The sequence below is a fragment of the Bombina bombina genome, chromosome 1 (assembly GCF_027579735.1).
Source record: "Bombina bombina isolate aBomBom1 chromosome 1, aBomBom1.pri, whole genome shotgun sequence".
NCBI lineage: Eukaryota > Metazoa > Chordata > Amphibia > Anura > Bombinatoridae > Bombina > Bombina bombina.
The window spans coordinates 158,059,564-158,074,174 of record NC_069499.1 but is presented as its reverse complement, the minus strand read 5'-3'; positions in this window follow the sequence as shown (position 1 = coordinate 158,074,174).

Below are 14,611 nucleotides of genomic sequence, written 5' to 3'. Positions count from 1 at the left end.
CCCGCAGGGATTCAGGGTAAAGAACTCGCCCACCATTGGCAGGAGTAACCCTGAATTTTGTCGAAAATGGTGCCAGATTGCCAATAAGTGTTCTTTTGATTGGATACTGCTAGTGATAGAGGAGGTGGCAAGACTTAAGGCGTCTGTGGCAGATGAATTGGATACCGTACAGAAAGATAAGGAACGAGTACTAAAAGAGGATGAGACCGAGGACTGGCTGGGTAAGCTGGCATCACAGGTTGATAAGTACAGAAAAGATTTAATCAACTTTAAAAACAAGAAATTAGCAACTGTTGAGATGGACTATTGTGAAAGAAGGGTCTATCAATGGCTATCAGGCAGAAACGCCCCCTTTAGACAAAGACGTAATGACCGCAGACCCCGTACGTTGGCTAACACCGTGGACACGAGCGGGGGAGATTCTAGTGAAGCTGAATCCTCTACCAGTAATCTGAATGCTGTGAAACCACAGGCACAGGTGAAGAGAAGATCAAAGAATAAACCACCATTACCGGCAAAAAACGGCAAACCGCCCGCCCCAGACGTAGGCCATACGTCAGAAGAGGCGGGTGGTGGAAGAAAACAGCGAAAAAACTAATAGATATGGAAAATGTGGTAATCAATATAAGTAACAGACCTATTGATGAAGATGCAATTAAACTACTCAGCAAGGGTTTAAGCTATGTACCCACCCTGCGTGTGGATGTCTTTGACAACTTGGTGGATATACACCGCCTGCAAAGAACATTAAAAATTAAGAACCATTTTAAGAACTCCAGGCCATTAGATAGTGACAATAGATTTGTGACTAAATCTGGGTTCGAACCCAAGAACACGCATCCTACTATCAAGATATTCACCAGTGTCTGTTCCCGGCAAATCTCCAATGAGCTTAGCGATATGGGTACTTGCAGAACAAATTTAGAAAAACAGGAATGGGCAGCCCTACAAAGACTGAAGAAGGATGACTCTATAGTGATCAGACCGGCGGACAAGGGGGTGCCATTGTTGTGCTCGATTACCAGTACTACAGAGATGAATTATTGGGGCAATTAAACGACAGCACCACCTACAAAAGGTTAACTGCTAATCCTACACTGACCTATAAAAGAAAGTTAGAAGACATTTTAACTTTTGCCTTAAACAATGGTTACATTGAACAGACGCTATGGGACTTTTTGGTCCCAGCATTCCCCAGATACCCTATTATTTATTCTATTCCAAAAATCCACAAGGATGCAAGTAAACCACCTGGGCGACCAATTGTATCAGCGGTGGGATCATTGTTCCAAAATCTGGCGAAATATATCGACTTTCACCTACAGGGTATCGTAAAGAACACAAGGGCTTTCCTGCAAGACTCGATCCAACTTATCAACCTGCTCCGGGACAGTTCCTTTCCGGCTGATTGCTACCTCGTTACCCTTGACGTCAACAGCCTCTACACCATCATCCCACATGATCTTGGTGTGGAGGCTGTGAGACAGTCATTGATGAAATCTGATGAATACCTAGGTCCCCCTGTCAAAATCCTACTGGACTGGCTGATGATGTGCTTGACACACAACTATTTCCGATTTGAGGAATACTTCTACCTCCAGATGGTAGGGACGGCCATGGGGTCCAGTCTGGCCCCGTCCTATGCGAACCTGTTCATGGCATGGTTCGAAGAGGAATACGTGTTCAGCCAAAACAACCCAAACTTATTACTATACCGCAGGTATATAGATGACCTGCTGGTCATCTGGGGCGGAACAGCAGGAGAACTGGAGACGTGGATTAAAACCCTTAATGATTTTCTGATCCCAGTCAAGTTTAAGCATGAGATAAGCAGTGAGACACTTTCTAGACCTATGCATTTTCAAATCTGAGGGAGCTGGGGAATGTAAACTGAATATGACTTTGTATTCCAAGCCCACAGATAGAAATACATTATTACAATTTACTAGTTACCACCCACCTCAACTCAAAAAGGGTATCGTTAAGTCTCAACTGATGCGTGTCATGCGTAACAATTCTGACCAAGAGATGATGCTGCTCCAACTTGAGGAAATGAAAACAAAATTCCTCAACAGAGGCTATAATCCGACGATGGTGCAAAAAACACTTGAAGAGGTGAAGCAGCAGGAGCGAAGTTGCCTAGTGGCCAGAGGATTGGGTAGAGATCCTACTAACAGTGAACCGACCCTGAACTTGGTCACTAGGTTCACCCCAGCTACAGGTGCATTACGAAAGGTGATCCATAGGAACTGGCCGCTCATAAGTGGAGATAAATCACTACCATTCAAAGAAAACCCTCCTCCTAGTGTAAGGATTTAGTAGAGAGTGAGGATGGATCACAACTGCAGAGTATGCAAAATAAATGTTTTGTATCACTTTTGGCAAATGGACTATTGAACAGCATAGACCAAGCTGCTTTCAGTGAAGTTGTTATTCTCAAGTAATTGAATTGCAGATCAGAAACTTGTCTGGCAATGAATGATGTAAATCATATATGCTGTTGAACGTCACAGCAGTAGTATAGACATAAACAAAGGCTGGATCAGAAGAAATATAAAAAATAAATCAGTTTGTTAGTAGCAATCTTTAGAGTTCAGCTAGCTCCCAGTGCGATAAATCTTGATAAAGAAAAGCAGAGTTCCAGAAAGCAGGTAGTGTTGCTATTGGTGCTGGAGTAAGATATAACAGTTCAGTGTGAGGTGTAACTCTCAGTTTTAGTCGCAGTTAGTTAGTTTGTCACTGAATGGTATACACAGGTGCTGATAGTCTTGCGGTCAGTAGAGTAGCAGGGAAAAACAAAGTTCAATGTTTATTTGTACAGCACAGCTTAAAGTAACTACAGTGCTTACCCCCAGACACCGGATGGTGTGTAATAGAAACGGAATTAATTCTGAGATGTCCTTGTACTTAGTCCGTGGGAGGTTGTTTGTAGAAGAGTTGCGCTGTGTTGCAGTGGAAGAGAGGTTAAAGTCCGGTGTGTGAGAAACGCTTCAGTGGCTCAGATGAGATAGAAACTCAGAGGGAGACGGCAGCAAACACACTGCAGTATGAAATAAGTCTCTGTTGTAGCTGGCACGCTAAAAAGGAAAACTCGCCTCTGTAAAACTTTCTGTAGGCAAAATGAGCATGTGAACCGGCAGTATAAAATAAGTAATCCCAAGGTAGTAGCTGATTCAATAATTTGGAAGAAAAGCAGACTGGTTTGTTTTCAGAAAAAACACACAGCAAGTGGAAAACAGACACGCTTTAGAGCTAGTCTAGAAACTTAATAATTAAGCACCTGTCTGCAGTCAGCTGATGCCTTAAGTACAGGTAAGGCTGAAGTCAGGTGAATGGGAAAGGCATAGGTAAAACATGGAGCGGAATCCTTACATAAGGTGAATGGGAAAGGCATAGGTAAAACATGGAGCGGAATCCTTACACCTAGGGTGGTACATAAAAGTGGACGAAGCCTCAAGTCATATCTGATGAAAACTGACCCCTGGAAGAAAGAAAAAACTTGGCTAAAACCCCTTAAAAATGGATGTTATAAGTGTGGGAGCTGCGTGACCTGCAGCTCCCTCATTACTGGTGAACGATTCCACCATCCTACCACCAATAAGAGCTTTGTGATAAGGCACAGACTGACTTGTACATCTGATTTCGTGGTTTATCTACTGTCTTGCCCATGTGGACGGTTCTATGTGGGCAAAACCATCACCCCGTTCCGGGAGAGACTTGCCAACCATAAGAGCGCCATTAGAGCAGCCCTGAAAGATGGCCACTCGGACCAGCCTGTGGCAAGACATTTCCTGGAGCAACGACATGCTGTATCTACCCTTAGGGCTATGCTCATTGATAGGGTGGCCCCCTTGAAACGGGGGGGCGACAGGAATTCAGAACTCCTCAGGAATGAAGCCAGATGGATCCATAGACTGAACACACTTGCTCCAAATGGCTTAAATGCTAGCATTGACTATGCTTTATTTTTCTGATGATCTAATTGTAATTGTTATCTATCTATTTATTGTCCTTCTGCTATGTCTGGTTGTCTTAACATTTCTAGCCCTGTATTGGCACCTGTTCACTTACTGCTTGCCTTCCTCTTGGAAATTACTCCTCTTGTTGGACACATATGACATGGGTGTTGGGCCTCAGTGGTTTCCTTCTACTCTAAGGGTTCTGCCCTGGGTGTAGGTGTATGATCTACACTACTATTACTGACGGACCTGTTGATCGGATTAGTAGCTCTTTGACGGATATATATGTATGGCATAGGCGCTTTATGACACAATGTTGCCCACATATTTGGTTTCATATTTGGTCGGTCTCCTGGATCTCTCTGATCCCAAGTTAGGGGGTTCAACCCCACCATCGGGTATGGGTGGTTGCGACTAGCAGGTGCTTTTCTCCACCACTTAACACATGTGACTATATGATTAGTTAACCTTGCTGTCTGAAATCTGGTTCCGTGGGTGCAGGTTCCCACATTGTGTCGTTGTACATTAGGGTAACAAGTCTGACATGGTATGCCAAACATATGGACGGAGTATGTCTAGTATCCTGCCTACACAGTCACTTTGGTCATTTTAATTATGTTTAAAATGTAGTTTTGGGTTTCTTTTCTGTTTTGGTAGTTGGACACCCATGATGTGTATGACACCTGGCCCCTCTGATTGGAACAGTCAGGGGATGACCTTGTTTTATGAATTGTGCACCGAGTTGAGATATTTATCTGTACTGACATAGCTTCCCTTTGACATTGCATTTGTGGGACCGTTACCAGGGGTAGTGATCTGAGCAGGGCTAGCCACTCGTTCCGTACGTAGGGAGTATTGCTATGAATTCGGTATTGTTACGCGACCAGCTGAGGTGTGTCAGCGGCGTGTGATCTGATTGGCCTCTGCTGGGGGCGGGCTCGCCCTTTTTAAAGGCTGACTTCGTGGCTATTTTCCACTTATGATTCTGTCATTCTGGGAGTACTACGCGGATGCTGTGTTCCGCATGAGTTAAGGTAAGAAGGGCTATGGCTCATGTTGTGGCTCTTTAACCCTAGATGCTGACTGTGGCTGTTATCATGTGAACTTATAGTTATGGCTAAGTGTTTCACTGACACGCTGCGGTTTACGGTAGTGATAGGATGGATATTAACATGGCTTAGGTTGTGGTTCTTTAACCCTTAAGGCTTACTGCGGCTGTTAGCGTGTGAGCTAACTATTATGGATAAGTGTTTTACTGATACGCTTCTGGTTATGGTAGTGATAAGATGTAAACTAACCGGGGATGTTGCATTGATAACTGTAAGGCTTTTTGTGAGGTTTGTTATTTTAGCGGTTAATTTAAGCTATTATGGTCTACTGCCGTCACTATATGACGGATCGTAGTCGGCTTCTTACGCACCGCTACTGTTATTTTCCCTAATGGAGGTGTGATATCTGTTTGGGTGGCCCTTGGGTGGCACCCACTATGGTACCTACTGATTGTCCTGACCTTATTTCCCACATGGGTATGGGCGTAGGACTACACTTATACTGTGTATATAGATTAATTCTTGCTCTGTCTGGTTGGTATGTTTATAGTTGAATTTGTACTTGTGTGGATGTGGTACAAAATATATCTTCCAACATAAACTGATTCCATGAGGAATATGGATGTCATTACTTTATTGTTTACTCTGTGGTAGGTGTATAGACGCAGGAATGGGTGATCGTATAATTTTGGGTCTTGGAGTTTTTTTGCTTTTGGTCCCGATACTATCGAGTCTATCAATCGAATTATTACTATGGTTTTTAACTTTTATGCTAGGGTATAATGATATAAGCCCGCCACTAGGTGTTTTACAGCATATTACTAATAAGGGAAGCTTTTGTACCATGTGGACTATGGTAGTTCCAACTGTGGTTCATTTTGTCACATTTTCATCCATATTCCTTCTATTCCTTCTATTCTCTGTTCCATTCTTCTTTTGGCTCTCTTTTCTTTTCTCACGTCTCCCATGGCAGCTGGATGTTATGGCTTTTTTATCTCAGTTGAAGCCTTTTTTAAGTTTCACTTGGGCTATTATGGTCTCTTCTGGTGGAGGGTCACACTTTGGTGTATACTTGGACATTGCATTTTGGTAATTTTTTTTATCATATTCTTTTTGTTTATGCTTTTAGACTATGAAATTAGTCTTGAAGAAGGCCTAAGAAAAGGCCGAAACGTCGACACTGTATTTATGTTACTACTACAATAAAAGGTTATCTTATGTATGAAGTCCTGTGAGTGCCCTCCGTCTCTACTATCATTCTATGCATACCACTTGAGGATTGCACCCAGGCACTGGAAACATTGATGTGGAAGGAGTGCTGGGCCACCGGCTACCCCATATATATATATATATATATATATATAATATATATATATATATATGTGTGTATATATAAACTCACCGGCCACTTTATTAAGTACACCTTGCTAGTATCGGGTATCTTCAGAACTGCCTTAATTCTTCATGGCATAGATTCAACAAGGTGTTGGAAACATTCCTCATACATTTTGGTCCATATTGATATGATAGCATCAAGCAGTTGCTGCAGATTTGTCGGCTGCGCATCCATGATGCGAATCTCCCTTTCCACCACATCCCAAAAGTGCTCTATTGGATTTTTGCATCATAAATATATGTTAATAATATTGTGAGATATTGACCCAATTTTATTTTAACTATTTTAAGAATATTTAGCAGACAAAAGTATACATAAATATGCTATAAATATGTGGACTTAAGTGGTTGGATGTGCACCAATACTTTTTGTTATTTTGTAATTATTTTGGTCACTTTGGTAGCACTCCCACAATGTGTGCGCTAAGATATAAAAGTTTTTTTTTGTAGTGTGCTTAACCAAACCCCCTTGTTGTTGTTTTTCTATATATATATGTATATATGTGTGTTTATATATGTGTGTGTCTGGGCCGGAGCTAAAACTGGGAGGAAATACTCGGTAGTATTCAGTAAACTGAATTTTGGAGACCTCACAATCCATGGACAGCTGACTACAGGAGATCGGAACCTTAGCTTACACACGGCACAGAAGGTAACCTACAATCATCACATCCCTGCTGGATCTTATTATACTCAGCAGCAGCATGGCGGCTCACACACTAATGTGAAAGTGACACGCAGATACGCACATGGAAGAAAAAGCAGTTATTATAACGGTGCACTGATCCACCATAACTAACGGTTGCTGGACCTACAATTTTCTGGTAAACTCCTAACCAGTCATGCTTATATAGAGGCACGAACACAAGGGATCAAGTAACACTCCAGTGACATTTTAAATATATCTTGGCCCACTACACGTCATTTTGTGGCTCTACCTCAAGGCACATTATGGCATCTAAAGCTAAAGCTGATAGAACAGCAAAGAACCAGGGCGGCTTGCCGGCATCAGTCAGTAACTTTTTTCAAGGATCCACTAGCAGCTCCCCTAATAGTCATAAGGATAATGAATCCTCTTCTCAAGGTCTATCTGTTGCAGGAAGTGTGCCATTGAATACATCAAATATCACAATAGATTATGTTTTACAATTAAAGGCAGATATAGCCAATCTCCCCACTAAGGCTGATTTTGATAGCCTTAAAGATCTCATTACCACGGATCTAGCAAATATAAAGAAAGATATCAACGAGATAGGGCAGAGGATTGAGTATGTGGAGGAATCTCAGGATACATTAAATAACCTATTTGATACTATCACTACAAGCTCAAATGTACAGCATACTCAGATAAAAGCCCTTCAAGATAAAATTGAGGACTTAGACAACAGGGGCGCCGCAATAATTTAAGGGTCAGAGGTATACCAGAAGTTGTTTCGCATGCAGATATCCATACCTATCTTCAAGGTCTCTTCAAATTTTTGCTAAAAGATCATCAAGCACCTGATCTAGAATTGGACAGAGCTCATAGGGTACAGTGCCCCCCTCCTCTGAATTCACCACCACGAGACATAATTCTCTGCTTCCTCCACTACACAGACAGGGACAGAATTTGGCAAGCGGCATGGTCCACTCCCAGTATCCAACATTTAGACCACAATCTCCAAATCTATTTGGACTTAAGTCCAGCAACAGTACAGAGAAGAAAGGAGGTCCTGTTCATTACGAAAGTTCTTCAGGAACATCATATCAAGTACAAATGGGGGTTCCCCTTCAACCTGAATGTGACACATGAGGGCCGCACATTCACCTACAAGTATAACTAGGACTTAGCGTCCCTGTCTGAAGCGCTAAACCTTGCTTTCCAACAACCACACCTCTCAGATGTCCGTACAGAGGAACTCATGCCCGCCAAACATCATCCTCATTTAAAGGATTCTTTGCAGAAGTGGACACAAGTATCACCAAAAAGGAAGAAGAATAAAGATCCGATCAACTCAGATCCTCCCAGGGTGGAAACTGGCACGTGAGCTCGTCCATGGACTAGCAGCATGGGTGAGATGCAATTATTATGGTTGAATGTTTCAGGTATTCAGGTTACAATCCCCTTCTTCTGATAAGGACTGGCAGATACACTGCCACAATTTGACTGTTTTGATAAAACATAAAACGTTTGCATAAAAATTTGTTAACTCATACTACGCATCAAACTCCAGCAAAACGAACAGGGTGGGTATCCTCATCAAAAGAAATATCCCATTTACTTTATTTAAGAGATTAGCGAATAAAAATGGAAGATACGTGGTTTTAATTGGGAAACTTTATAACTCTGTGGCTACCTTAATAAATGTCTATGCGCCCAACTTGAAGCAAGATCATTTTTTTAAACATTTAACTAACTTGGTATTGGAAGTTTCAAAGGGGGCTGTGATCATGGGGGGGACTTCAACCTCATGATGACTCCGAGCTTAGATAATTCTAATAATACCTCCTCTGTACCACATAGGGTGATAAACTCAGTTAAAACATAGATGAAAGATCTAACTTTACACGATGCTTGGATGGTAACATATCCCAACCGCAAAGAATACACCTTCTACTCCAATGCACATCATAGACACTCCTGTATCGATTATTTCATGGTAGATGTTACAAGCTTAGCTAGGGTTACCCATTTAAAGATACTCCCTAATTCATGGTCAGACCACTCGCTGGTCAGTTGCGAATTTCACTTGCCTCACATCCCAGTAAGGCAGTGTGTTTGGAGAATGGAGGAGGGCATCTTGGATGACCTAGGCCATTTTCAGGGTATTGAAAAAGTTATCACAGAATACTTTAAATTTAATACAAATACTCAACCCAAAACGGACCTTAGAGTGATATGGGACGTCCATAAGGCAGTTGTTAGAGGCGAACTCATTAGTATACGATCGCATCAAGTCAAGCAAACCAATAAACTCACTTAAAACATACATGAAAGATCTAACTTTATAGGATGCTTGGAGGGTAACATATCCCAACCGCAAAGAATACACCTTCTACTCCAATCCACATCATAGACTCTCCCGTCTCGATTATTTCATTGTAGTTGTTACGAGCTTAGCTAGGGTTACCCATTTAAAGATACTCCCTAATTCATGGTCAGACCACTCGGTGGTCAGTTCCGACTTTCAATTGCCTCACACCCCAGTAAGGCAGTGTGTTTGGAGAATGGAGAAGGGCATCCTGGATTACCCAGTTCATTTTCAGCGTATTGAAAAAGTTATCACAGAATACTTTAAATTAATGCAAATACTTAACCCAAAACGGACCTTAGAGTGATATGGGACGCCCATAAGGCAGTTGTTAGAGGCAAACTCATTAGTATACGATCGCATCAAGTCAAGCAAGCCAATAGTTAAATAGCAAGTGAAATGAGTTACTTAACTCCCTGGCTGTTCTTGAGGACCAGTTAAGGGAGCATCCCTCAGACTCAGGACTAACTCAGAAAATAACTGACACTAGAAGACAGATCAACTCATTGATGGGGAAAGAATATAAACAGCAAGCAAATAGGTTATGTCTGAAGTATTTTGAGGGAGATAATAAAAGTGGCCCGATATTAGCCAGGAAACTGAAAAGGAAGATAAACAGGAATTATATTCTGACACTATATGACAAACAGAATAAAGAATTGAACACTTCTGAACAGATAGCGGAGGCCTTTAGGGCATATTACGAACAACTTTACAATATAAACGACACACTAGTTCATGTTGGGGACAAACGAAATTACATTCAAGCCTACCTAGAGGGCATCAATCTTCCGCAATTGACCCCAGAACAAAATACTACCCTTAATGAACCAATAACAGTTACAGAGGTTAAAAAAGTTATAGCCCAATTACCAGCAAATAAGGCCCCCGGACCGGATGGCTTCACTAATTATTACTTTAAGAAATATACTGACAGTCTGATACCCTATATGCTAACATTATTTAATGACATTTCAGAAGAATTCCCCTTCACTGATTTAAATTTAGAAGCCCATATAACGGTTTTACCAAAACAGGGTAAACCCCCAGACAGGCCTGAAAATTTCCGACCCATTTCCCTTCTGAATACGGATTTAAAAATATACTCAAAGGTTCTAGCGAATAGACTTAGTTAAGTACTACCCTCAATAATCTGCAACGACCAAGTAGGCTTTATTCATGCATGGGAGGCCAAGGACAATACGGTTAGGGCCCTCCACCTAATGAATCACATTCAGACACACCGTATCCCTGCAGTGGTGATTTCAACCGACGCGGAAAAAGCGTTTGACCGCGTTGGTCATTCCTTCTCCAGACACTCAGAAAATTTGTTATAGGTGACCCATTTATAACCAAAGTTATGGCTCTGTACACTACCCCAACTGCTATAGTCAGAGTGAATGGCATCTTATCAAACACTTTTCGTATATCTAATGGGACCAGACAGGGGTGCCCCCTATCCCCACTTTTGTTTGCATGTGTAGTAGAAGCACTGGCAACAAAGATAAGGGCAAACAGGGACATTACAGGCATCACCATTAATGACACAGAACAGACATAAAACACTTTTATATGCGGATGATATCCTTTTCTGGATTTTTTTCACGTCGTATCAAACTTCCTCATAAATAAACAGAAATCTGAAATGCTACCCTTACAATGCGATGTACATCTCACAACACAGCTACAAGCCGTTTTTCCTTTTCGGTTACAAAAGAATACTCTTAAGTATCTAGGGATCATGCTAGCTCCCACAATTCAGGAAGTCTTCTTGTCTAATTATAAAATTCTCCAAAAGTCTATTATAACTGATATGTCCTCTTGGCACTCCCAACATATTACTTGGTTGGGAAAGATAAATACAGTTAAGATGAATATACTACCGTGCATACTATATGTACTCCAAACATTGCCCATCCCACTCCCTAGAATTTTTTTGCCGAACTTACAAGACAATATTTCATCTGGGACAAACGTAAAGCTAAAGAACAAAAAACTTATGTGTGTACATTTTAGGAATGGTGGGTTGGGGGTCCCCAATCTCACAAAATACAGACAAGCAATCTTTATGCAGAGGGTGGTGGATTGGTTCGCTAGTTATGATCAGAAAGCTTGGGTGAAACTGGAACACGATATATGAGATACGAGACACCTGGGGGGACTGTGTTGGCAGAGGCGCAACGTATTACCTCTAAATATAGCGCAAAGTGATATTATTTCCGAGACAATTAAGGTGTGGGATAAAATCCTTATAGAATATCCACACGTGTCCTCTTGATTTTCCCCCATGACCCCCTTGAGTGAAGACGTTGACTTTACTCCAGGAACCAGACTTCTAAGAGATCCTCAATCCCTAAAAAATCTTCGAGCTCTGATGATGTTTCATTTGGGGAATGATCAAAAACTATACTCCACAGAGGAATTAGCTGACGGTGGACTACTCATGTTCAGTGATTGGTTCCTCCTGAGACAATGCCACGCTTACATCCAAAAACATAACATCAGGAAGAATCTCCTACGCCCACTAACCCCATTTGAAGTGTTATGTAAATCCACAACCCCCACAAAGAAGACCCTTACACTCACCTATTCCATTTTACAAGCAAACACAAGCATTCCACACTACATAGATAGTTGGGAAAAGGAACTTAAAGGGACAGTCTACACCAGAATTTTTATTGTTTTAAAAGATAGATAATCCCTTTATTACCCATTCCCCAGTTTTGCATAACCAACACAGTTATAATAATATACTTTTAACCTCTGTGATTATCTTGTATCTAAGCCTCTGCAAACTGCCCCTTTTTTCAGTTCTTTTGACAGACTTGCAGTCTAGCCAATCAGTGCCTGCTCCCAGATAACTTCACGTGCACGAGCACAGTGTTATCTATATGAAATACGTGAACTAACACCCTCTAGTGGTGAAAAACTGTTAAAATGCAATCTGAAAAGAGGTGGGCTTCAAGGTCTAAGAAATTATCATATGAACCTCCTAGGTTAAGCTTTTAACTAAGAATACCAAGAGAACAAAGCAAAATTGGTTATAAAAGTAAATTGGAAAATTCTTTAAAATTACATGCTCTATCTGAATCATGAAATTTTATTTTGGCCTAGACTGTCCCTTTAATATAGAACTGAAACATAGAGATAGGACTTGTATGTACTCTAACATAACCAAGGTTTCAACTTCTAGTAAGCTAATTGAACTGAATCTTAAAATTAATCAGAGGTGGTACCTCACTCCAGCTAAAATACTTAAAATGTATCCAAACAGTAACGAGAGATGCTGGAGATGTGGTATGTCCCCGGGTGATATGGCACACATATGGTGGAATTTCCCTCCGGTGGTAAAAGTGTGGAAGGGGGTAATGAAAGAGACCTCGAATATACTGGAAGCGATATTACCGCCAGACCCGATTATTTGGCTATTTAATGTCACTCCTCGCAAGCTACCAATTCATAAGAGGAACTTATTATTCATAGCCAGTAATAGTCTAAAGCTCCTGATTGCAAAATATTGGAAACGTAGGGGAACACCTACTTTAGTACAATGGAGGGACACATTTTGCCAAATTTTAGATCTAGAGGAATACGCATACATCAAAAAACAGAAAAAAGGACACATATCTACACATGAAGGTGATGTGGTACACATACACAAACACAATAAGTTAGTATAAGTTGGACCCATGGTATAGAGGCTATATCTCAATAATTGAAGTGGCAGGGGGAGGAAAGCACTGCTGCTCACCTTTATGGTAAATGGGAGGAGATAAAACTCCATTATTCTGATAATACCACATATAAATATGGTTAACTGTTGTGATTTAACTTTTGTTCTTGGTTTTTATATGTATAAAATTTGACAGCAGACTTTACAATGTATAACAGGCCCATGTCATGTACAGGAACTTCTTGTGTTTTTGTTGGCATGCTGTACTTGAATTTAATTACAATAAAGCTGTCTTTGGAAGAAAAAAATAAAAAAATTCATGTGATATGAGGCTGTCTGTAGTGGTTTAAATGTTATAAGGTATATTAATATAACAATGTTGGTTGTGCAAAGCTGGGGAATGGGTAGTAGATGTGTTATCTATATTTTAAAAAAAATAACAATTTTGGTGTAGACTGTCCCTTTAAACACAGGCTGACATGTTCTAATGAATACATAATATATCTACTACACTGTAATTGTGGGAAGTATTATGTTGGTAAGACAAATGATAACCTGCGGATTAGGATGGCTAACCATCGTGCTGCCATATGGGCAGCAATCTCCTCAGGCGGTTCAGAACAACCAGCAGCCAGGAATTTTGTCCAGTCAGGTCATACTGTGGCAGAGTTAAGTTATATTATTATAGATCATGTACCAAAACTTCAAAGAGGAGGAGATAGGGCCTGGTTATTATTGTTAAAGAATCCAATTGGATTTATACTCTAAATACTATGATTCCAAATGGCCCTAATACGAATCTGGGTTTACAAAGCTTTTTGTGATTAGTTTTATTTTGTATGGGCATGCATATTGTGGATAAATATATTTGTAAATAACAGTTAGTTGGGTAATAGGTGATAGTCAACAATATTGTTAGTATTTAATATTACTTGTGTAACTAGAAACCACAGGGCTCAGGTGCAAGAATCTAAGGCCTAGATTTAGAGTTTTGGCGGTAGCCGTCAAAACCAGCGTTAGAGGCTCCTAACGCTGGTTTTAGGCTACCGCCGATATTTGGAGTCAGTCAGGAAAGGGTCTAACGCTCACTTTCCAGCCGCGACTTTTCCATACCGCAGATCCCCTTACGTCAATTGCGTATCCTATCTTTTCAATGGGATCTTTCTAACTCCGGTATTTAGAGTCGTGGCTGAAGTGAGCGTTAGAAATCTAACGACAAAACTCCAGCCGCAGAAAAAAGTCAGTAGTTAAGAGCTTTCTGGGCTAACGCCGATTTATAAAGCTCTTAACTACTGTGCTCTAAAGTACACTAACACCCATAAACTACCTATGTACCCCTAAACCGAGGTCCCCCCACATCGCCGCCACTCGATTAAATTTTTTTAACCCCTAATCTGCCGACCGCCACCTACGTTATACTTATGTACCCCTAATCTGCTGCCCCTAACACCGCCGACCCCTATATTATATGTATTAACCCCTAATCTGCCCCCCACAACGTCGCCTCCACCTGCCTACACTTAT